This window comes from Vicugna pacos, unplaced genomic scaffold, assembly GCF_048564905.1.
Source record: "Vicugna pacos unplaced genomic scaffold, VicPac4 scaffold_77, whole genome shotgun sequence".
NCBI classification, from domain to species: domain Eukaryota; kingdom Metazoa; phylum Chordata; class Mammalia; order Artiodactyla; family Camelidae; genus Vicugna; species Vicugna pacos.
Window position 1 is genome coordinate 3,847,939 of NW_027328758.1, and position 27,140 is coordinate 3,875,078.

The following is a 27,140-nucleotide window of genomic DNA, read 5'->3' on the forward strand; positions in this document are numbered from 1 at the left end:
GCCGGATATTCTGGGCAGGGAAACAGCCAACTCCATATCTGGCTCTGGTGCTGAACGGAGAGAGCAGAAGGCCCAGGGGCCCATGCTGAACTGAGGCCCCTGCACCCAAAATTATGGTCTGACCTTGGGCAAATTACACAGTCTTCTTTACCCTGAGATTCCTCATCTGTCCATGAAAATAACTGCCCATGTCACACAGAGTTACAAGTATTAAAGGAAATCAACAAATTCACAACCTAGCCAAGGGGCTACAAGTGCATCCTCAACAGACAAATGCTGCCTTTACGGCTCTGACGCACGCTAAGCGGGGCGGCCCCACACAGTGAACACTGCTAAGTGCCAGGGTGTTAAATGCTTCATGTGTGCTATAATACTCTTTAGATCTTACAACAATCCCAGGAAGAAATGAATATTATCATGCCCATTTCACAGATTCACCAACAGGTTGAGAGTATGCATTCTATTCCAAGGCCCTATGGTGAAGAAATGGCAATTTAAACCGGAATCTGGGCCCAGGCCTTGGCTCCATCTCTCTCCCATCCACCTGACCACTTGCCTATGAATTCCACCTGTCCAATATAAAAGTTTGCAGCCGGCCATCTCTTAAAAGCAATGTGTGCCACCGTTTGTCAATGTTGTTTAATTACCATAAACTGTTCTCAGAAACCACTACAGTAAAGAAAGTTGGACTTAAGGAATTCTGCATTGCGTTCTCCTGCAATGTGCAGGATCCCTTTCCTACCTCCAAATCCAAGTGTATGCTTCCTCCGTGTTTATGTTTGCACACGGCTTATTAAAGCAGAAGGTATCTGCAGTAATTCCATCTCGGTTGCTTTCCAAGTTTGCAGATTATCCATATTCGGTCTGTGAACGAAAATACTACAATGTGAATGAGAATACTGCAACCATGTCAGTAAACAAAGAATACTGATACCAAGTCATTAAAGGCTTCCGCCACTCCCCGGCGAGGACAGGCTTGCAGCCCAGCCACTGCAGCAACTCACAATGGTGCCCTCTGAGCAGACTCAGAATAAGAAAGGACGGGCTACTGGCCCGAGATAGCTAGGTGCTTGTCAAAAAAATGAATTCAGTGAGTCCTAATATTTGCTTCCTCCCATTCATACAAAATCACTAAATTCTTGAACTTGAGATACCTGGCTTTCTTTAGATAACAAGTAATCTTTTATTGTTCCAACAACCTGGTCTTTGTTGTAAAGCTCCTATATATCCTAGCTCTTCCTCAACCTCTTGGGAGCAGTCCCTCAGAGAGTTCTGAGAGACGGTCATCCTGGCTCGAGTCCTCCCGCCAAATGAAACATAACTCTTAACTTTTAGGCTGCACGTTTATTTCAGTCAACAGTTTTGGACACCATGAAGCACCACAGCAGATTTCTCTCCACCTGAACTCTCCAAGTAACCAGAGCCTTGGTACCAGCAGTGGCCCTTTGTGCTATTCCGCCTCCTCAGGGGGTCCAGATGAATTTGGCTGAGTCTCTCCTGGTTCTCAGATCTCACATATTGGTTGATGATCCTAAGTTTTATCTGGCGGTGTATCCAGGTACGTGGCCCTCCAGTTGAAAGAAACTGAGGTGAATTACCCACCCAGTGGAGACATCCCGAGTGGGTCCAAGTTGAAAGACACTGGGTTCAGGACTGAGTGGTTAGGTAAGAGGCTGGTCTAATGTTTTCCTCAATTTGGTTACCTCCATTGAATTTTTCAGGATAAAAGTAAAACTCTTATGAGGAAACTTTCAACTCCAAATTTTGGACCATCCTCCTGGCTGGTAACAGCATTCTCGGGTGACAGGGAATCTTCCAGGAGTGGTAGACACAAAGACTTCATGCCACAGAGTTGTCCCTCTGGGAAATCTTACTAGCAAATTTATTCTGAGAACCCGACCTTACAATGGGGAATAGAACTTTCAAAAAAAAAATAAAGAACAGAAAAGAAAAGAAAAAGAAATGACAGATTGCCAGTCTCCAAGTAAAACCCCAGCCAGATTTATGTACATACAAAACTTACAACATTAATCGGGAATAAGAAAAAAAAAAAACTCACTCTGGAAATAACCAGGCCTGATAAAAACATTTTTTGGCATTCTGAACTTGTAAAAACAAAATCCCCTTTAGTGGGAACTTGGATTTCTCTTCCTGTGTCCTTGAAATGTAAACGTTTTATCTTTCTCTGGATGTTTTAAGTGTGTGCATGTAAGTATATATATGTTTAGTTTAGTTTTTAAAGGAAACCTTGGACTCTGCCATACAAAAGTTCAAGTATTGTGTACATATGGTGGCCACGCAAATAAATTGGGATTCTAAGCAATTCTTTGATTGTACCAATTTTCAGATATTTTGCCATCTTAAACTTTGTTGCATCAGCCTGGACCACGAAGGCTTTAAGCTTTTGGAGAGTAAACCTTTGAATTTTATTTAGGCAACACCCCGACTCTCATGTGGAAGGGCCTCTTCATCTTATTGGTTTAAAATCACTATATATATATATATATATATATATATATATATATATATATATATATATATATTTATTTATTTATTTATATATATATAAATTGATGGCCATATGATGGATTTTTTAATTTGGAAAAACTTTTTAATTGGTGAAAGTTTAAAGCGATCTCATTATAAACGGCTGTTTTATTGGTACCTATTAAAATAAAGTTTAAATGCAGAAAAATATATCTAATGGTTAACCTAAGAACTCAGATATAAAAATATAACTGGTTTGAAAAGCTACATTTTTGTTTTTCCTTTCTGATAAATGTTTCTAGAGATGCTAATAAAAACTTAGTATAATTAATGTTAATTAGGTTGAATAACTGGAAAAAGGATTGTAAAAATGTCAAAAAAACAGATAAGTGGCTTATCCCAAAAGGATAAATATTTTTATATGGTTATTTTGAATGAGATAAATAAAATGGACATTTTTGGATTTACATACAGGGTTTTGATACTACACTACGTAAAGTTAAAAAAAAAGGGCCAAAGAGTTCACCTACTCCCCCCCAACATTAAAGTTCAAACAAGTCCGTTTTATTTACCACAGTTTAACATATATTTATATGTAGACTGAAATACTTGATCAAGGATTGGGACAACAGACCAATTAATGAAATTAAAAATCGAGAAGGGCCTAAGCTCTTTGGCTGAAACTTGGGCATCCTAGAGACTTCTATAAAATTATATACAATGTACACCCACAAAAAAAAGGTTTCTGTCACTCCTTCTAGAAATAAGAATTATTGATTAAACTTAATAAATATAAAAATTAAAGGTATAAGATTTAATAAAATTGAGATAAAAGTTTGTGAAATTGGTATATTTAGATGGTCTTTATATAAACCTTTTGCTTATGTTGTGGGATAGATATGTTTCAGTGGAAAAACGCTTCCCCTTCTTGGTATTATAAGGCTGGGCACATGTCTATCCCTCTGAAAATATTAATTGAACAAATTAAAGGAAACCAATATAGTTACTTGAGACGTCCAATATAACGTAAATCTAAAAAGTAATTTGAGTAGCTAAAAAAAAAAATATAGGTTTACCCTGGGTTTAACTTATAACTCAAGGAAAAGAGACCTTAATAAATGTCTTATGCAAGCTTTGGAAGACAAAATAAAGAAAACCTTAGTTTTAAAACATGGAATTCTTTGTTTACAGCTCTTCTCACTGATACAAAAATGCCAATTAAGGAGATAAAATTGGGTCTGGGTGACAGAGCATTTATCTGGGGACCTGGAAGAGAGTGTCTTTGTCTTGCAGATCAGAAATATAAATACAACAAACAGTGACCTAGGACTGAGCCTAATTAGCTCAACGAAATAAAACTTGAGGCCATGAAATTTTTGGCATTTTAGAACTCAGAACTCTGACGGGTCCTTCAGACTTTGTGAGGAAATCTTAATTATCTGTTTCATAAATAGTAAGCCTTAGTGATTTGAGCAAGCAAATTCAGCTTACTCCAACTATTATTATAAATATAAGTAAGTTTTAAAGTGAAGCTATGAGATCTCTAGCTTTTGTCTGTTTATAAGCCTGCATACAGATTATAGAAGTGAGATATTTCTACTGCTAAAAAAAAAAATTTCGAAGTCAAAGAGCTCTGCTTAATTGATGTAAAAATATAAGAGCTTAAAAATTAAGTATTTTTAAAATAAAAACTTAACAAATTGACTTTCAGTGTCATGTGAATTGGAAAATATTCAATATTAAGGTAATATTTGATATTGTTTAGTTTAAGTATGTTCTAATAAATGTAGACATCTTTAAAATCATCCATCTTAACTATAATACCTTTACTGTACCTAGGTTTAATGAAAGTCAAATAAGATCCTGTTATATCTGTTGCAGATTTGTCAAAAAAAAAATAACAGTAATGTGCTGTGGTAAAATTTTAAGTAAATTAAATGCAAATGAGATGAGAGCTTTGGGTAAATATTTAAAATATATTTTTAAAATGTATGCTTAAAATAATCTCTAAATGTTTGATATCTTTAAATTCTAGAGTTGTGCTAAATTAAGTTAAATGACAAGATTTTATTAAATATCTATGCCATTTTCAGATAAAATAAGATTGAAATATGAATTACTTAACATTTAACTTCCTCTTACAGTGAAACTAAAGGTGTTTAGAAATATTAATAAATGGTTGGTGTCACACAGAAATAGTCTCTATTAGTAAGGGAATGATCTCAGTATCCTAGGAAAGTAATATAAATGCGTAAAGGAAGATGTAAGAATGGAATAATACTTTGTTAATGAAAAATAGTGACTTTCTCCTGAAGCTGGTTACCTCTGAATGGAAGACAAAATAAGGGACACACTAATATAAGTATAGAAAGCTGTGGAAGGCTTGTGGAAAAGGAACCCTGAGGAAAGTTTTGTACGTGGTCAGAATTGACTAAGTTTAGAATCAAATTGGGCAACGTAAATGAATCTTAGAAGTTAGCTGGAACAAGATTAGATTTGGTTTTCTCTCTGTTAAGAGGAAAAAATTTTCTTAAAATATTAATCCACCTTCAGTAACAGATTGTAAAACTTCTTATACCACTTAGCTGATCTGTTCTGAATTTACTTTTGACGTATTTTCTTGTTAATGAATTAGTACTACTTTACAGTGATCTATATGTTTATCTGATCAAGTGTTCTGAAATCTTTCAAAAAGCTCCCCAAATATAAAATTCTAATTAATTAAATAAAAATTAATTTAATTAATTAAAATTCTTTTAATCTCCAGTTAAGTTTGGGATGCTACAGAAGGCCCCTGAAACATCCCAAAGAGAGATTTTTAACTATAAAGTTTCATTTGGCATTTTAAATAACATGGAATTGTCAAATGAATCATAAAACTTCTAAGGTTATATTGAATGAGAAATATTATTAATATAGGTATTGTAGAAATTATATGGACTCCCTAACATTCTGGTTTATCTGAAATGTTACCAGTGATAATTATGGGTATAGTGAACAGGTTTCTTTATTGATTATAGTGTAATGGTGTTTAACCATGCTTTTAAATCTTTTGTCATTTATAGACAGTTAATTGTTTTCTTCTGATGGTTTTGCAAAATGCTTTCTCTTCAAGGAGATTTACTGATTTCTAATAAATTTCAAACTACAGCACTGAACTAAACTGGGTAAGACATTTTAAAGTTCTAATGAAAACTCTCATTAAAAGAATTAGTTACATGGGACTGATTAACCAGCTGAATATGGTTATAATTTTTGATATTGTTTGAAATACTACTGCCTTTTAACCTGTTTCCCAGACATAAAGAATCTCTTCTCCTTAAGCTAGTTATGGTTCACAGCAATTTGATAAATTATAACTATGTATACAGACTTGGAACAGTTATCTTTTCTCTCTATCTGATCCCTCAAAAGACTAAAAATACTTAGGTCCCCAGTGGCTCTATCAGACAAATTAGGGAGATCATCTCCTAAGAGATATAGGAGTATAAAGGTATTTTAAGGATTTTAAAGAGAAAAGAATTTACCTAAATCTGTAAGGCAAAAATCCATGAAAAGCCTTGACGTGGCTTTCTTGGCCTTAGAAAACCTTATTAACATTCTACCCTGAGACTCCGTATTAAAACTTCCAACACAGTCAATTTAAAAAGCCTATATGATCAAATAATCAGATTTAATTTGTAAAGAAATTAATCTTGATTTGGTTATATTTGAGAAAACTGAGGGTAACTTTAGAGAGAAAAAAATTATATTTTAGTCGATATTAAATTCTAGTTTTGTTAATTGAGGTCCATATTTACTAAGACACTTCCCAGATCATTCCTTGCTGTTATGTCACACTGCTGTACAGTTTAATTGAATTATGAAAAGAATACTCTAGGTTTGATTCTGAAGCTCAGTAATCTATCCTTGGGTAAAATTCCAATGCCCCATGACCTGCAGCCAGGGGATTATACATACTGCAACAGGCATGACTTAAAGAACTGTCTCCAACCTGAATGGAAAGACCCTTTTTCAGATACTCTTAACTAGACCATACACACCAAAGTTGAAGGAAACGGAGTCTCGGATTCATTTCCTATCTGAAACAGCCCCTGCAGTGCACTGGCCTATAGAGCACTGCTCACCTTAAAACAATGCCCAAATGGAGAAAAAGCTTCCATACCAGGATGAGAAGAAGACGACATCTGAGCTAGACTGCTGACCCAAGACACCGGACCAGGACTGTATACCAATTACTTTGATAATTTCTCCAACCTTTGATTATGAACTACTCCAATTGTTAAGTTTATGATAAATTACCTATGTCTAGTACTTCTGTGTTACCTTGGTGGGTTTCCCTACTCCAAGGCTCTAACTAGATAGCCCTCAGAAACGTTATTCTAAAAAGAATTTATAGTTCTGTTTAGGCCACTGTTGATCTTACAAGGTGGGAGATTTCAACTGGCCAATTAATACCTGCTCTGACCCTGACCATAAATATGAACTTTCTCATAGGATCAAACTCAGAAACACAAGCAAAATTTTAACCCAAAAATACAACTTCTCGACTATTAAATTCTTACTCGTGACTTTATTAACGTTACTAGTTGTATTACTTATATCCTGTCTATTTTATAAAATTGTTGTCTGTTACATTTCCCAATGTGTAACTAGGCCCACAAGATGGATGATGGCTAAACATCTTGAAGAAACAGATAAAATTTATAACCCTGAATAAAATAAATATAATAGTGTGATTCTAGGTATGGGAATGAGCAAAGATGGGTAAACACTTCCTGGATCATAATAGAGTAGTAAGACAGGTGATCCAGAGAACTTTTAGTATCAACAGGGCCTGATAAAAAAAACTAACACCTTGAATGGCAACTCAGAAGATTCTTCACCTGAACTAGGAATGAGCCATCCTAGCACCGTGGGACAAAATTGGTCATGAAATGTCTCTCAAAATATTGGTCGAATTTAGGACCAAGGGGGAACACTGTGAATGAAAATACTACAATGTGCATGAAAATACTGCAACCATGTCAGTAAACAAAGAATGCTGAATCCAAATCATCAGCGGCTGCTGCCAACCCCCAGCGAGTTCATGCCTACAGCCCGGCCTCTCAGCCACTCACAGTGGTGCCCTCTGAGCAGACTCAGTGCAAGAAAGGACAGGATACTGGCCCTAGATAGCCAGGTGCTTGCCAAAGGAATGAATTCAATGACCCAAATGTTTGCTTCCCACCATACATAGAAAACCACTAAATACTTGAACTTGAGATATCTGATTTCTTTAGATAACAAGCAATATTTTATTGTTCCAATTACCTGATCTTTGTTGTAAAGATTCTATTTATCCTAGCTCCTCCACTACCTCTTGGGAGCAGTCCCTCAGAGTGATCTGAGAGGCTGTCATCCCGGCTCGAGTCCTCCAGCCAAATAAATCAAAGCCCTTAACATTTAGGCTGAACGTTTATTTCAATGACGTTCCAGAATAGACACAACTCATCAATTCTGTAATGGAACACACTGAATCAGGAACCAAAAGCGTGTTTTAGTCCAGAAAATCTCCAGGTTCCTATTTCTTCCTGTCATTATACAATCCCTCCAGAACTCATTACTTTGCTGTCTGCTCCTCTGGCAACCAAACTCAGAGAAGAGACAACTCAGCAGAGCGCCCTGCTGGGGAGAACACCCCACAGAAGCACTGCAGGCTGCCTTCCCTCCCGCACGCTCTGCTGACCCTTGGTGTCCCCCTTGGAGACCAGGCCAACACAGCTCTTCCCAACAGCTGCAAAGTCGCACACGTTAAATAAATCATTTTATTTTATATGATATTTTACGTATATACCCATCTCTGAAAACAGCTTTGCCAGAAGCCCAAATCTTCAACATTAATCTGCAAAGGCAAATCAGGTCCCCAAGGGAAAACAAGTCTTAAGACGACGCTAAGGCCTCCAAAGTCCTCTCCACGACCATGAACCAAACTGCCTGCAGGTCTGCAGCTGCAGGACGCTACATGTCTGCTTTTAAAGCAACCCCTTTCTGCCCTCGGGTGCTACAATGCCCTTTTATGCCCTCCCATCACAGGGCAAGAGCAGCCGCTGCAGAACCTTGCAGGGCAGCACTGACAGGACTGGACAAAGGGGATCAGAGCTAAACAAAGCATTCTGATGACACGAGCTTGTCACTGTGTCTCTTTACAGATGTAGATATATATAGAGAGAAGTGGGGTGATATTGCTCAAAGTCACACAGCTAATAAGTGGCAAAGTATATAACTCTGCTCCTCCCTCCTGTGTGACGCCCAACTGGGACAACCACAGGGTTCTCTCGTGGCTGCCTGAACAGTCTTTTCCTATCACTCATGACACACAATAGTGTCTGAACTTAGCCTGCATTTGCAGCATCTTTTCCCTCCAGTTTCTCAGGAACAAGGCTGTTCGGGCCTGTATGAATTCCGGCTTCCTGAAATCTCCGTGCTCAGGCTGGTCTTGCCTGTGCATCCGGCCCGCTGCTCAGAGGCTCTTCCTCCCCTGCAGGAGGACGTTTCTAATCTTCACAGGGACACAACTTCAGGGGAGCTCTCCTCTCGCCCTCAGCATGGCAGGTGTCCCAGGCCTCATCCCGAGCAGCCCCGTTAGGACGGTGTCTGCCCAGCTCTGCTAGTCAGATCAGCAGCCTCAATGCCAGGGATTATACCCAGGTCACACTGCAAACCTACTGCCCGCCTCACAGCCCCCAGCCAGCAGGTCACCTGGAAGTCACAGCAAGTGCCCCACCCAATCCAGAAGTCTCTTCTTTTGCCAGCACCACTGATGAATGGTTTCCAACCTTCGGTCAGTTTCGCACAAAACAGCACCTTCAACTGTGAAACGGGTGGTTTTTCTTCTGCACCTCATCCTTACTGGAAACGTAAAGGGAAACCAAAAGGCCTTTTCTCAAACCTTTTCTGATGAAACCCTCCCACCCACAATACTCATATGCTCAAGAGCTTTGGATCCACATGATTTTCTTTCTCTTAGGCTAAGTGGCTCAAAAAACTAAGGGATTCTTTCTCCTTTGAGGGTATTAGCACTCAGTTTCTCAGCTTTAATCTGTTTTTGTCTCTCTCTTCAGTGACCCTAGCAGTTGCCACCTCTTACTCCCTTCAGCAGCCTCCCTCCCAACTTCTAGTCTAGGAAATCAGCTGTGATGAGGGGCATGGGGGCAGTCACAGAAGATGCAACTAAGGCACAGAGAGGCTACATAATTTGCCCAAGAAATCACCTTGAACCACCAACAGAGTGTGTCACGTCCCTCTGTTTAACTCTAATGCTAAGCAAGTTAACTTTTTGTAGATTATGTTTATAAACAGATGAGGTATGAAAATACATACAAGGACACACATCAACTCTAAGATATTCATTAACTCCACTATTTTGTTTCTATTTATTTTACTTCTATTAAAAAATTAAGAACCCCTGCAGTCAATATAGCAAAATGTTACTGGGTTTTAAATCCAGAATATACAGGGGTTGTGTCATTACTCATTCTTGTATGTATTTTCACAAGACAAAATGATTTGAAAGTCTCTCTCCCCGCCCCCTACTCACTACTGGCTCTCACCAGAGCTCCCAGACCACACATCTAACAGCCTTTCATTTTACCCACAGCTGAACTCATCAGTTTTCCCCCAGAACTCCCTCTGCTGCTTTCCCTCCTCAGAACACAGCAGGACCATTATTTAACTCATTAATCCACCCAGAAACCTGGGCCTTACTCCATCCTACCTTCACAGACAGCATTGATCCTTTCCTCTTTACCATCTAAACATGCCTTCAGTCTGTTCGCTTTTACCCACTGACCGTCCCACCGCTCAATTGGAAGCCAACAACACTGCCCACCTGGACTCATGAGTCTCCCAGGTGGCCCCACAGCCACTCTCCCCTACTTGAGACAAATGTGATTGTGTCTCTCCCACGCTTTTGGACTCATTTCAGACCCACTGTTCTTAGAAGAAACTTCAATTTCTTCACCTGGTGAAGGTCCTTGCCATGAAACTGTCAGCTCAGTAAGGGCAGGACACACCCTCGTCCCTCGGCTCCACCATCTGGCAGAGCATCAGCTTGGGAGGATTGAGTTCTTAGCAAACTACTTCACTTATCCATACAAATCCATGGTAGATGAGAAAGATTTTAGATGTTGAGCTCGACTATTAATTTGGGGATTTTGCACTGGCAACCTGCAAGTATATATTCCAATTATTGTGTCTTCTTAAAACCATACCCAGATTAAAGGAGTATTTGTGGAATGTCTTCAGAGTAAAAGGGACTGTACTTTTACAGATTTTATGTTTTAAAATATGAACAACCCGGACAGGGTCAAAAATAGAACCGCCTCACAAGTGACAGAAGACAGGTGAGACGCATATAGCAACAGGTCACAAAGATGGTAAGAGCAAAATTGTTTCTCCAACCCCCAAAACATTCCTCCAAGAACTGAAAACTCAGAAATTTGAAAGTAAAATACTATCATATAAAGAAAGAAAATAAATAATCCTCTTCATCAGGGTTTCTAGATCTGACTGCAGAGTTATTAGCAGGCCATACTGAATCCTAGCACAGAAAAATCAGATGGACTAGTGGTGAGTAAGTTCCAGGAAAATGGCAGTAACTCCTCCACTTGAAAGAGGACACACACTCACTTGTTCAAGGTGATTGTAAACCACATTCTGCAGAAATTCAGAAGATTCAGGCACCGCTTCTAGATGGTGATGACACGGAAGGACGGCTTGGATGCATGCTTCTAACTGAGTCACCGGCATTCTTACACTGCAGGGGGAAATGGAGGCCCTCAGCCAAGAGCACAGTTGTTCCTGTCATGTATCCCAGGCCGTGCCTCGGGGACTCAGTGTACTGTAGCAGTCCGGCCCCAGGTGAGGACCCGCAGCGTGGCCCAAGCAAGCAGGAGGGGCACTGTGCTTGAGAAATCCCATCCCCCATGGGGGCAAGAGGGGCTGGTGGGGTTGTGTGAACCTATAAATGCTCATAGAAATACACCTGCATACAGTGAAGTGATAAAATTAAAAGTAGCAGGCTATTTAACAAAATTTCAATTGTCAGTGTTAATTTTACCATTCCATTCCGCTTGTCCCCTGCACTCTGAGACAGGCTTAGGCTCTCTCACACATGCAGCTCTGATGCAATGGTTGTGAAGTTATTTTACTTTGCTGCAAGTGTCTTCGCTCCCAGTGTCACTGTGACTGTCGTCTCTTAACACAGTCAGATATCTTCCTGCATCTCTCCCTGAGTTCCTTGCTCCTGCTTCTCAGATCCTGAGATAAAGAACAGGTGAAGGCACATGACTGGAAAAGTCAATGTGGACTTGACCAAAGTCCTCAGTGACCCCCTAGGTGAGTGCTGCCCACCCCTTACCTTCGATTCTCAAGGTTCTGCCCAGGGTGACATCCAGCCAGGAGAGAGTCCTGGGCCCTATTAAAAGCTGTGTGGCTTGGGTGCAGGGAAAGCTGCAGGAGCTGGTTCTGTAGCCGTTCCCATCCACACCTCTGCTCCTCTCTCTCCTGAGGCAGCGCTGCCAAGCCCCCAGGCTCCCTGAGCTTCTGTCTTTCTCTTCTACTCTACTTCAAGCCCTTTTCCTCTTCCTTTACTCCCTGATTATCCCTAGCTGGAGTGATTTTTCTATCATAGAATCTGAAAAAATTTCCTGCAGCTGAAAAAGAGGTGCCAGAGGTCAACGCGCATATGGTGGTTCCTGAATAGAGCCCCTGGTTAGGGGGACCCTCACCAACACTCACGGGGCATCAGGCATGTTGCAGGGTCGACCACCACCAACAAGAGTTTGCTGTGACACCAAGGCACGCACAGCATCCCTGCTCACTAAATTGTAGTTGTAGTCCTTTATTAAGAAGCAAAAATAAAAAAATTGCTCATGTTTCTTACTAAAATTATTTATGAGGGAGAAAAAGAAATTGTAATAGAAAGAACAAATTTCACTCCATGTTAGATGTGTTCATTTGGCTTTAATCCTGTACCTTGTTTTCTAGGCTCAGACTTGCTATCTCTGCACCTTTTGTAAAAGAAAGTTGCCTTTAGCCTGAAATATCCAGGAGGGCCTATTCTCCGGGCTCTGATCTTTAAGGATATTTGCTCTTCTACACTTATGTATAGATGGCAAGTTGTAAAATAGTGAATAACCTTTCTTTTTTTTTGGAGGTTTTACAGGGGCACCATAATTTGACCCACAAGGACAGCTGCAGGAACAAAGGATTTCAAGGACAAACAATTCATACAGCAAGAAGTTTGCAACAACCAGCCACATCCCCGCCGCTTTTTAGTATAAAAGGAGACTGAATTCTGCCCTGGGGAAGAGAGTTCTACTGGATAACAATATGCCATTTTCTAGGTCTGCCAGCTTTACAAATAAAGTCTCTTTTCCTTACTCCAACATCTCATCTCCCGATTAATCGGCCTGTCATGCAGCAAGCAGAACGAGTTTGGACTTGGTAACAAATTGACTGCCTTAGAGGTAGTATGTCTCCACTGTTTCCTCATTTCCAGTATTTCACCACCTATCAATTTTATATGCTTTTTAACAACATGAACAAAAAACCTATTACAAGGAATTGATTCCACAGAAATAAAATTATTTCTACTCCTTCAAAACTTTTTTCTTTTCTATTTTATTTTGTTTTGCTTATTGAAAAGAAAATAAATTCAAATCTTTTTATTTCACGTATTTTTATAACTAGATATTGTAAATACTACAAAGATATTTAAATTGCAATAAAAATTGTTCATATATTAGTATAAAGATATATACACAATCAATGCAGATTAGGAAAGGAGTAGATATTTACTAAAAATCCACTGCACATCCAGTCTTTTACAAGCATATCCTGGAATATAAGCTCTATTATCCAGGATCCCCCACCCCCAATCTCACTGCGGAGTCCCTTAGTAATCAACTACCAAGGCACCAGCATAGAACCATGAGATCACTAGTTTAGGTATAAATGAGAGTATTAGCTCATTCAATTCTAAAACAGAAACCTTAAAATAAATACTGAACTTACTTACAGATAAACAAATTTGGACACAAAAAAGTACAGTTTCTCCCCAAATTCACAAAGATAATAACTGGTAAAGGCAAGATTTGAACTCATCTGCCTTGAATATAAAGCTAAGTTGGAAATCCCCTTCAACTGTGGAGGACCAGCAGCACAGCCTGTCACCCTATCTTTGTTCAGATCTGGCTTTAGACAGCCTGAGACAGCACCCCTTCCTATGGAACTCGAGGGCAAACAATAACAATAAGGATTTTATATCCAGTAGTTTCTTAGGTCTCAATTATATAAAGTGTCAGCAGGTCAGCAGAAAACTCTGGGAAATATGAGTGGGTCCAGAGCTTTTTGCTGATAAGAAACTCAATCTATCAGGACAGAGTGACCTTCCCATGAGAGGCCTCATGGACATAAACTAAAGGCAACTGAGCAATGAAAACTAGCAAGAACATGGAACTCAAGCAAGAAGGATCCCTACCATCCCCTGCCCAGTTGCCTCTTCACCTTTGTGGACAAGACGGCAGAAGGTCCATGTTCTTGTCCAAGTTACAACATCATGGATTCTCACCCATATAATATTACGACTCTATGCTGTCTTAAGTCCTTTCCAACTAAAATATGATGACACCAATATCTCAGCGGAATGTCTATGTCTCCACTTTCTCTCTTCTATTAGGAGACTATATCTATGGCCACAAAGCCGAAATTCAATTAAAAACACCATGCACGAAGCCTGGTGAAAGTCTGTGTAAGAGACATTGTTCTCAAGCTCAGTGAGTGAAAACTCAGAAAAAGTGGTCCTTATCCCTCTGCAAGTGGAAGGTAGCCTGATTGTGTGTGTGTATGTGTGCACACGTGTGTGTGTAAATCAAATACAATGTATTGTGGGATGTGCACAGATTTTTTTTATGTTACTATCATTTCATGAGGATGAGCCAACCTTTAAAGTAATTTGAATCTACTATTCTGAGAGAGTCTCAGGATCTTTTGGTGGAGGATGGGAAAGGGGAAAGGAAAGGAGGAAAGAAGTAAATGAAGCAAAGCTGTAAGTATACTGCTAGGGAAAGGCAAGACATTAATTTTGTTCCTACTTGCATCACACACAAATTAGGGACTGGCTTTCCCACATGTCTTGTCAAGCACTGAGTTGCAGAAGAACAGGTGACAGCCCATTTCTCACTGAGCTTGTGACTGTACGTGGCATCTTATAGACACTAATTATTTAACCTGATCAAACAATCTGGCAGCAGGCTGTAATTCTCCTATTTTGAGAGATAAGAAAACAGGAAGTGAAATAGGGTATATAGCTTGACAAAAGTCAGAGGACAAGTAAACTAAAGAGGATGAATTCAAACTCAGATCTGAATGCAGAGTCTGATCTTCCCACTCCGAGGGCTGGAAATTCCTTAACACACAGGGTCCCCAGCTCCTCTGCTTTGTTCCTGGCACCAAGCATTTCCCATGGCGATATTCTCCAGTTCTCAGACACAGCGCTCTGTGCAGCCAATAACCTCCATTCGACCTTGATCATCTACCTGTCACGCCCACCAGGCTTCACCAGGCAAGAAAGCTGGCTTTCAACTGCATACAAAGCCACCCCTGTTTTATCCTGGACTCTTCAGCGGCTTTTCCAGCGTAAACGCAGCCATGAAAGTGCTCACAGTTTGTACATGAGCCACACTACCTCTCTCCATCTCTGTCCCCACCTATACTACTTTGCTATGACCATTTTGAGAATCTTGGAAACAAATTTTTAAAAACAGAAAAGAAAGGATTCTGTAACAAGTACTTAATACTTACAATTTTAAATGAGAAGTTACAAAGTGAGTATTTACAAACCGAATCTGCCTTCCTAGGTGTCAGTTTTAACAGTTAAAATATACAATAGCAAAAAATTCTGACTTAAATAATTAACAAAAACATCAACAATAATCTGGAATAAACTCAAAAACAATGCCCATGTTGTACATGGAGGAAGTACAGGACTGTACTGTGGGGTAAAGTAAGAGGTGTGAAAGTAGAGACATCAACATTTTGTATGCAGGAAAGCAGTTTTGTAAAAATGTACGTTCTCCTAAAGATAATTCAAAAGTACTAAAAAATCCCACGACAGCACTTCTTTTTTTTTTTAACTTGAAAAATTATATTAGAATTCTTCAGGAATAATAAAGTCATAATACTAACCAAGAAAATTTGGGATCGAAAAGAGAATCAAAAAATCGCACTGTCAGATATTAAATAAATGTTTACAATATGTAAGATATAGTGCTAGTGTAAGAAAGTAAGATTGATAAAAATAAACCATGAGCTCAAAAAGAGACTCTAGTGTACATAAGTATTCTTTACAGGTGGGATTTCAAGTTAAAAAGCAAAGTAGGAATTCAATAATTGTCTTGGGACAATCAGAGAATCCCCTGGAAAAAACAAATTCTATTCCAGTCATAATGACCGCAAGAAAAATTACAGAATGTGATGTGAATATTAGAAAGTACTAATAACAGCGAATATAATTCTTTGCTCATATTAATTCAACTTCTCTTCACTATAACAAGTACCATCATCATCTCCATCTTAGAGATTAAAAAAACCTACAGAAGAAATTTATACCATTATAAGAAAGTATTTCTAAGAATAATATCAGGAATAAAACCCAAAAAGAAGACATTTACAATCTTAAGATTATTTTGGGCCACAACAAAAATGAACCTACTGAACAAAATGAAAGGCAAAATATGACAAGGAAAAGCTCTCTGATACATGTTGATGAAGACAAGGGGTTAATGTTCATAATATACATAGAGCTGTCACAAAGCAACAAGAAGCTGCCTCACTTAAATGTGTGCAAAGGACAAAAGAGATCATTCACTTTTTAAAAGTCAGATGGCTAATGAGTGAAAAATGCTCAATACCTCACTGGTCATCAAGTGCAAATTAAAACAATGAAAAAGTACTTTTGCTCATCATATTGGCACATATTTTTAAAAGATATTCTAGCTAGTGTCCATCTTTGAGAGAACAAACTGTGAGCGATCTTTTGGAGGATGACATGTCAATGGATATGTAAACTCTGAAAAACGTGTGTACACACAGGCTGAACTCCACATTTTGGAATCGTTTCATTTAGAAAAATTCAGTTCAAAAAGATGTACTTATCAGAGCATTTACACAGCACTGTTTACAATGGTGAGAAGAAAAGCTGAAGTGAAATCATATCCAGCGATAGAGAATTGGTTACATAAGTTATTCTACATCTTTTCATGCCCCACAGGAGAAGGAATTTCTTGATTCACTTGAAAGGAGCCTGTGATTTATGTAGTTGTCACATCCAAGGACTAAATTTCCAGAAAACTTAACGAAAATAATACTCATACAAGATCACAGGAATGTTTGTATAAGAAGTATGCCAGTCAAACACCCTTTCTGACAGTGGAAAATGGAGAAAACTTAAGTGTCCACCATCAAGACAATGATGCAGTAAATCACGGTGAGCTGTGGGCACTAAAGTTCCGGTGTTTCGGCGTGGTCCAAGGCCTTGTCCACAGTACGCTCCCACGAAAGGTGTCCTTACACAAGAGACCAAACCTGCATATCAGGAAAACCCTCTACTCTATCTGAAAGGACCGGGTGAGTCTGGAGAGAGAGGACGTCTGTGATATATACCTGAGTGAATAAACCGAGCTGCAGAAAACATATAGTATGGCCTTATTTTTCAATAAAGCATATATACACACACATAGACATAGATTTCTCATATACGTGTATGTATGAGTTTATTTATATGACATAGGCATAAAGGTCATGAAATATATACTCCACATTGTCAGCAGTTTTTACTCTCAGGAAAAAAGGGGAAGGGATGTAGGGGACTTTCGGTACCACAACAGATCTCTTTTCAGAATTTCAGTTAAGTATACTTGGAATTTAAAAGTTTATTTAAGTCCAAAGTAAAATGGACGAGGACTCCACAAGACAGAATGCTATACTAGTCATTAAAAATCATGCCAGGGGAGATAGAATATTGTAGAAAAATGTGTAATAAGCCGAATGGAAAATGGAGGTCTCCACACAGTATACAGGCACACATTGCTCGCTGGTTTTTATGACAGAGGTAATACACACTGATGAAAAGAACAGAAAATAGATGTTAATGTGTTAATTATTATCTCTGAGTACTGGCACCAGGATAGATCCATTTGACCCTTTTTTCATACATTTATATTAAATACACACTATTTTTCATCTGAAAAATGCATTTTTAGATGTCTAGTACCACACATTGGAAAATTACACGAGTACTTACAGAAACAAATAACTAGGAGACACCGCAGCAGCGTCACAAAGTGTAGAAAGGGCGATCCTGAATAACACCGCGCAGTTACATAAGGACCCACAAAGTGAGAGCACCTGCTGTAACAGGGCGCGGCCCCCTTCCATTTGTCAGATGTGTCTTCAGGGCTGAGGCAGTTCTGAGCACGGCCAGTGTCAGTGCTGGTGTCTGGATGGATGCCACTGGAGGTGAGGGCACCTGCAAGCCGAGAGGAAGAACAGAAATCATCCTCTGCTTTTTCTGTCTTGTTTCTTTGTTACTTTTAAAGAGAGGCGGAAATAAGATAAACTGGATCTTTCCTACTGAAATTTCAGTAATGAAACCATTTTTAAAGTGATCACAACTTATATTCTGCCTATGACTGTCTTTTCAACAAAGCATCATATTTATAAAATGTTAATTAACTCAGTTAATTAACTCCCTGTTGAAACATTCTAGTAAAGAGCATGAACTGCAGTATGTAAAAGAACCACACCTGCAGTGACTAGCTCAGCTGTCTTGACGGCAGTGCAGTCAGCCCCCACCATCCCGTGGCCCTGAGCTCCTGATGCTGGTAAGAGAGCACGCTGCTGCCTCAGATGGAAAGAAAAGGTGAAAGCATTTTCTGAAATCTACAGCACTGACAAAACATAACTGATAAATCCCAGGCTCCTTTGAGGCTGTCATTTTCCGTTTCTGGCCAACACCCGTCAATGAGCAGAACCACCCCATTCCCGAGTCATGGGACTCACGTGGGCAGAAGTTTTGGAGAAATTTCCAGGTATAGAATGTAAACCAACTATACATAAAACTCTGAAAAAGAAAAGATGCAATAATCTGATTTTGGAAGACACTAAAATATTCTCCTAAGCCTTAGTACTTGGAAAGGCTGGGCTTCTACTAAGCCACTTATTTATTTCACAGCCAATGAGCATCTCCCACAAACCCTGTTTCCCTGTGTCTGCTGGGAGCTTCAGGCACATTGATGTTGTCTATCTTATAAGTCACAAGGCAGAGGCGTGTGTCTCACGCTGGCAACTCTCACACAGGCTCAACTCCTAGCCTCACTGTATGAACTTGGCCCCATTTTCTCACCTGTTTATTTGGTACCTGTTCTTCTGTAAGCTGCCTGAAATGCTTATTGAAACAAGTCAGAAGAATGAGTGGGTAGAGAAATGGACAGATGGACAGGTGAGAGATGGGCAGAAAAACAGAGAGTCTCCAAGAGAAGGGGAGCAATCAAAATTACCTATGCAAAACCCTCTTCTAGTCAGGGAAGGAAACCACCACGGAGAAGTGTGAAGAGGCAGGTTGCTTAGGACTGTTTCCTGGATTCCATGAAAAGTCACACCAAGAGATGAGAGGGTAGAACTATAAATAATAAAAGAAAAAATCATGCATGTTTGAAAAATATATCTACATTATGTACTTTCTAAAGAATAGAGTCAAATTAGCAAGGCCCAATAACACAATCCTTGGGTATATACAGAAGTGAGAATCCCATCTCCAATCTGCAAGGCATCCCTTTGGAGCACTGAGAGTCTACACGGTGCAGTCATAAAGCCATCACCGCAAAAGCGATGCTATCCTGCACTTACGAGGAAAGAGCAGCTGTGCTCGGTCTGCCTACACGTGTCTTTTACACCCCTCAGCACCTCTACGGGGGAGGGACGCCTAGCGAGCCCCATCTCTGCAGGACAGAAAACAAGTCCAAGAGAGGCTAAGCCGACCTACCAATTCTCCATCTCACAGGACTTGTCACTCCAGACCAGGACTCGAACTCGGACCCACGTTTGTAACCACAGTACTACCGTATTTTATGTGCTTTTTGTGTGTATAATACATTTGTTTCTGGCATGAAAGGGTATTTAATAAATGATCGGTTGTCTTGTCTATCTCATTAGTTCACAATCTTTATATTTTTGAATTGTACTCTTCCCCTGGAGAAAGGAACGGAAAGAGCGGGGGTCAGAATGAGGTGGGGCTCCATTCTTTATCTGTTGCCTCATCTCATCCAAGTCCCCAAACAGGGAGAAAGAGCAAATGTTCTCTTCATCATTTAAAGAGAGGGCTCCAGTGACGGTGACTTACTCAACCCCAAAACCAAGTCTGGGGGAAGGGCACATGCAGCAACGAGAGCAGTATCACCTGTAGGAAGGCAAAAAGAGCTCAGGGGATGGCTCAATGGGTCAGCCTGATTTCATTTCAATCGATAATACAATAGCACACTCTAAAAAAACTAGAATGCAATGGATTTCCTCTTTCTTGACATCTAGCAAGTTTCCACATCTCACATGTAACATTATCACGAACTAGTGAAAGGAAGAGTCCACAGACAAGGAAAATCAATGCCACAGGCAGGCTGAAACACAGGCTGGAGGAAAGGAAGGGAAAGGGCATAGTAAAGAAGAGGGGAAATTCTGGGAAAAAGACATCATCACAAGGACTCTCAAGCATCATCCAGCAATCATATAATCATTCTTTCAAGAGAGAGTTACTTAGGTCCTATTTTGTGCAACATTGTACAGTGGGCGAAGCAAGAGCACAGCGTCCATGGTGGCAGCAAGCTGCGGAGCTCCAATACACTTCTGATCCCGGTACCTTGCACACTTGTCCTCAGTATAAAGGCAAAATATATAGTAAAATAATCCAATGTAAACTCTATGCAATGCTGAAAAAAATTAAAGAATACCTAAATACCTGGACAGACACACCACGCACATTCCTGAATCAAATGACAGCATTCTTGGGATGGCAGTGCTCCCCAGAGCGATCCATATATTCAACGTGGACTCGATCACAATCCCAGTGGGTTCCTCTGCAGAAACTGACTATCTGCTGCTACAATTCATATGGGAATTCGAGGATCTCAGTAACCAAACCGTACTTGAAATAGAAGAACAGTTTGAGAGGACTTGTAATTCTCAATTTCAAACCTTACAACTGTATCTCCAGGTGAGATTAGAGGCCATTTTTAAGTTATAATTGTGTTTATCCTTATTTTCTAAATTCTGTACAACGAATATACCTGTTAGAATAAGAAATTTAAAAAGTAAGGTATCTTTTAAAACATGCAAACCTATTCATTCATTGGGAAAAAAATATTTTGACTATAAAGAAGTAAACAAATATCTAGTGAAAAAGGACTATTTAAAAACAAGAGTGCATTTACATTTTTTGTAAATTGGAAACTGAAAAGCACAAACACATCAAGTTTCTAGGGAGAGTGTTGCAACATATTAATTGTTATTTCCAAAATTCTAATTGAACAATGAAAACTCAAGAAAGAGAAAATCTTGATTGACAGCCAACTGCAAACACATGGAGAGCAAAGGCCTAGAAATCACAGTTCCTTTAACTCTGCTACTAACTCAATAGGAGAGGAAATTCCTCAGTGAGGGGACAGTGGAATCCCATGCATAAGACAGGATACACAGTACAAACTGCACTAGAATTGGGGGTGATTTCCATAGAAGAATTCTAAAGTTACAACATTGATGAAAAACTATAAAAACACTGACAGACAGATTAAAACACACAGTCATATATATTATATAAAAACATATGAAGTCTGCCCCCATGTTGCATAGAAATACAAACATATTTGTTCATTTATGGGCACTGATTACTTTATCCCAGGTAGAATATTTCAACTAAAATAGATAATCAATAATACACTCCTCTTGTCAAAACTAGTTGATAAGTTACTCTGCCATGTATGCATAATGTGTCTAAGATAGATTTAAAATTAGTGAAAAAGATTTTTGTATGGTTTCTTGAACCCTTCTCAAAACACCAAGCTTAATTTTAAAATAAATCTGAGCAGTATTTCTATATGATCTTTTCCCTTGTGAAATGAACAACACAGTCTGTTGTCAAAATTCTTTCCTTACAATGATTCACGAGCACCGTATACTCACAAAACTGCTGGACAGCAAGGCACTATCCAGACACTGTGACAAATCAAATGAAACACAAGGAAGACAGTGACCCTATTCTGCAGGGCTTATAATCTGTTCCAACACCGGGTTTTTATTTGATTTGTTTGATTGGTTAGAAAAATAAAATCACTCAAGTACATTCTTCTTTGAGCATTATGTAAATCATGACTCTCTTTTTAGTGTCATGAGCAGGAAAGACTTGAGTATGAATTGATTAGATCAACTAGGCACAATCATCGCTGGAGCCTGTGTAATAAATAAGTACATGAGATCTAAAATAAACCTACACAGATCTCTGCAAGGAAAATGAAGAGGTGAGTTCCCCAATGAGAAAACAAACAATCAAGAAATCAAAAAAGGAAAACTTTTTCATTAATGATTCCAGGCAGTAGTGGAGCATGGTGGTGAAGATCACAAATGCTGGGGACAAACATGAGGGTCTGAAATCCCACAGCACTGGGTAGCTGTGACACTGATATTTCAGTGAAATTTTCTGCACCTCAGTCTCCTATCCATAGACTGGGGACAGCCACAGCACCCATCTCCTAGAACAGTCTTAAGAATTAAGTTATTTTTTATATAAAAGTTTAAATAAAATACCTCAGATTTTAAATATTACCCCAAAAGCTCAAGGAACAAAGAAAACAGTGATAAATTGGAGTTCATCAAATGTTAAAAATTTGCTTCAAAGGACACCATCCAGAAGGTGAAAAAACATCAGAGAGGAGAAAATTTTTTCAAATTATTTATCTGATTAAGTATTTGTATCTTCAAGTAAAAGAAAAAACTCCTACAACTCAACAAGAAAAAGAGAACTCAATTAAAATGTGTATAAAGTATCTGAAAATGTATTTTTCAAAGAAAATATACAAATGGCCAATAAGCACAATCAAACGATGTTCAATATCATTAGCTGTAAAAGAAATCAAGTCAAAACCACTAGGAGAAACCGCTTCACACTTACTACAATAGGTTATAATAAAAAAAATGTGTAACAAGCACTAATGAAGACACAGAGGAAGCGGAGCACGCAGCCCTTGCTTTTCAGGATGTAACACAGGGTGGCCACTTTAGAAAACAGCCTGGCAGGTCCTCAGAGAGTTGAACATTTGGTTTATGAATGACCCAGCATTTCTGCTCTCTGGTCACACAAGTAAGAGAACTGAAAACAAATGTCCACATAAAAATTCCTACAGGAGTATTCACGGCGCCATTACTCTTCACAAACAAAAAGCAGACACAACACAAACGACTATCACCTGATGAATGGGTAAACAGTAGGGCCCAGATATACAGTAGAATATAATTCAGCAATAGCAAAGCATAGAGTACTGACCCAGGCCACAACCTGGAAATACATTGAAAAAGTTACTCAGTGTGAAAGAAGTCAGTCACAATAGACAGTTCCATTTACATGAAATAACTTGTTTTACATGAAATGTCCAGCACAGGCAAATCCATAGAGAGAGAACAATGGCTGCCTGGGGCTGGGGGAGGATGAGGAAGATGGGAATGACTGCTTGTGCATACAGGGCTTCCTGTTGGGGGATGAAAATGTTCTAAGATTGACTGCGATGCACAATTCTGGGCTTTGAGTAAAAACCGCTGCACATTTTAATGGGTGAATTGTATTAAAACTGTTAAGGACAAAAGCACCTAGGGCCAGAACCTTCAAATAGTAAATGCAAATTGCTAACTTTTATTACAGGAAGAAGAAACTGCCCTCAGCATGAAAGCAGGAGATCGGGAAATATGGGTTAACAGAATTGGACAAGAGCATTTCACTTGAAAGAGTTGCTGAGTGTACACGAAATATTCAGAAATAGGAAAATCAGCTTGACATCACGAAGAAGCATTCTGCTTCAAATGCAGATCAAGGATTCGGCAAGCCCAGCTGCTAGAAATAACCAGAGAAGAAACCTGGTTCTTACAACAAGCACCAGAGCCAACAAGGAAATGGTGGTGAGGAAAGCAGGCAGCCAAAAATCTGGAACAGTTTGCTACAAATAATTTCTCCACTGAAAATTCAAAAATAAAATGAAAGTGATGCAATGCTGAGCTGGCCTCACGTTAAAGGGCTTCCTCTGCTGCTCGACAGTTCTGTAACCCCGAATGAGAGACTCAGGAGAATCAGCATGGCTCCTGGCAGTCCCCAAGTGACTGCCCTCCAGCACGTTTACCACCATCACATCTGCCAGGGTTGTATTGCAGAGAAGAGGCCAACTTCTAAAAGGCACAGGAAATGTTTACCAGGGAAGAAAAGGCTGCTGTCAGTCCTGGGACAGAGGCAGTGTGAGCAGAGGCCAGAAGGCTGCAGGTGAACTGGAGCAGACCTGGGGCAGGAAGGGACCACGGAAGAGCAGATCTCAATTTTCTACTCTCTCTCCCTAGAGGTAGGAGAGATAAAGCCTGCATCCTTCTCACCTGGAACTGTGGGTTCTGGCTGGCAGAAGTCTTACGTACAGGGAATGAATACTCAAGACTCTGTGGAAAAAGTCACGAAAGAGAGAGGGCGTAGGGACCCAACTCCACGAGCCTCTCAAATGATCCCATATTTATTGTGTATAATCAAAGGAAAACGTCATTAACAGTTGTGTGATAGTAAGCAGGAACTTGGGGAAAGAAGGATGAGACAGAGATTGTAGAATCCACCATGAGTACAAAGGCTTAGTGTATCTTTAGGTAAGTCATGGGGTGAGGGGAATAAGATACATTCTTTAGACATGTGAATTACAAAGCAGACCACCAGACCAGCTAGGTCCTTGCTTGGGGGATAATAGAGTATCTAACTGCACACAAGCCCAGCCTTTATAGCTGTGGGCCTGGGTCATTGCTTTGCGATGAGCAGAGTGCTATCTAAAATATCATCTACGCAAGCAAAGCATTATCTCTGCTTTTTAAGGCAAGGAGACAGGAGTGAGGATGCACAGGCACTTGCTTGCAAAGCAGTTACTAAGCATACGTTTTCTTCTTAAATTTGACAGGCGGCTGGGGTCTGTTACAATTTGTTAACCCAATCATGGGCTCCCACATGGAACCATTATGGAGGACACCCTAAGGTGACAAATCCTGTCTCTGGGTCTTTTCCTGCCAGCTTCAGCCACTCTAGCAGAGTCTAGGCACATTCCTGAATAATGATCATACAGAACCACCCACACTGTTAACTCCTGGTGCTTGAAACTTAATTTTAGCTCTACACAACTTAACGTAGAAAAGTTTCAGAAATAAAAGATATTATATTTACTTTATACCTCATCATAGGACTGATTTTTCTGATTGCTCTAAGCTGCTTCTTCTTGGTAAAGCACCTAATTCTGCAGGTGAATTCAGTACTTTCTTTGGGCATAACTAGCCAGTTTGGGCTCGCTAACTTCTATTGGTCAAATACCGATACACTTAATTGATTTCATTGTTCATCAATTTCAGCTGGGAGCAGAGGGAGTGTCACTCTGTTCCTCAGCCCACCCTCAACCCTTATCATCAGCAACTCAGGCCTCCGGAAACCAAAAAAAGCTTTTGTTTCCCTTCTACAGTTTCAACAAACCCAACAGGATACATAAGCCTGGAGAAAGAATTCAACACAAATGTTAAAACAAAAATCAATAAACCTGAAGCAACTCCATCTCCGAATCATGATACACAATGACATGAGATTAAGTGTGTCAGGCCCAAAGCATGGGTGAGCCTGACCACCTGATTTCTATTCTTCAAAGGAAGGAAAGTTTTCCTATTTTTTATTATCACTCTGTCATTGTTTCTGATTAAGCCAAAAACTAGTTTATGAAATAATTAAGCATTGAAATAACAGATTTTTGTTGTATCAATTACAAAAGGCATTCAGAGGTGTTAGGAAAAACCACCTCTGTAAAAAATGCAAAATTTCTTCCACTGTGAAGAACACGTATACAAACTGCAACAGAGAATTCAAGCTCTTGTGGAGAGGAGCAAAAGCCACAGAATCAAAGCAAAGTCATTACTATGAGTCAACTCAAAATTCACTGGACAATCATGTTCAATGCATTCAATGAAATTTAAAGGCATACTGCAAACCATACACTTAATGATCTGCAGGCTAGAGGAAGAATTTCTCTCTTTAACAGACAAGAGTAATCAATAGGGTGCCCCACCAAACAAGGACCAAAGAACAATCAGGTTTTTAACAGTTCTGATATATCAGCATTTTCTAAAGATCAAAATCCAGAAATTTTAAACATTGATTCACACCACAATGAAACAAGCACTTAAAAAAAAAGAAAAGAAAATAAGCACATAGAACATGTACATAGATCAATGAGAATTTCTTGAGACGCTGGAAGAAACAGGCTATAGTCTTTTACTTGAGAAATAAAACTACTTTTAAAGATAAATGCTAAAACACATTTCATCATTCATGTTGCCTTGAAAAATCTGAGGCACTTGTATCTGATTAGAAAAGCAATTCTGAGTAATAGTGTGTTACAATTCAGAGCCAGTTTGCTTTAGAAGAAAAGAGAAAAGAAAAGCTACCGTTTCTCATATACTGCACAAAGTGTGAAGAGTCTCCCTGCCTCTTTCTCCTCCCGTTTTCTAAGCTCATGCTTCCCAACCCTTCTGAAACAAGTATGAGAACCTCTTATTCCCGCCAATATGCCAAATGACAAAAGAAAATCAATTTATTTGTGTAAGTATATGCTTAAACCTTGAACTGGAAGAGAAAGATATCAGAAGTCTATATGGAACTTATTTCTACATTCCTGAAATCACACACACAAACGTTCACACAGACACAGACACAGACACATACCCCCTGGATTACTGGGAAATTCACAAGCTTAGGATTTCCATCTTCTAGAAGATAACTTTGTAGTTAGTTTAAAATACAAAACTGTCAGCTTTGGAAAGCCTTGATCACCTGCTAAACCATCCAAATATCAAAGAGACCCAATTAGCCTTCTCGGTAGAATGTAATTTCCCATGATGGCAAAACATACCCTAAAAAGTCCTTGATCTAAGTCTCGTGTTTATCACTAGCTATGATCGTTTTTAAGCACATTAACAGATTCAGAAACTTATGTCTCAACAGCATTTATTCTTATTGAAATAGTATACGTGTTCATTTGCCTATACAGAGACCAGGTCCCATGATGGAGTTTAAGAGCTATTTTGTGTATTGCAATATTTATTTTTAAGTGCAGAAAAGGAGGGTGGGTATTACTCAGTTGTAGAGCACCTGCATAGCATGCACAATGTCCTGGCTTCAGTCCCCAGTACCTCAAAAAAAAATAAATAAAATAAGGGCATATTTAAAAATGAGTAAAGTTATAAAAAAATGCAGACTTAAAACCACTGCAATCTAGGAGACACAATTACAATAAAAAAAA

General features: G+C 39.2%; 1 pseudogene; it reads right to left on the minus strand.

The window, feature by feature from the left end:
- Positions 1 to 27,140, minus strand: part of LOC140694673 (trafficking protein particle complex subunit 9-like) — a 109,420-nt pseudogene that overhangs the window by 66,953 nt on the left and 15,327 nt on the right.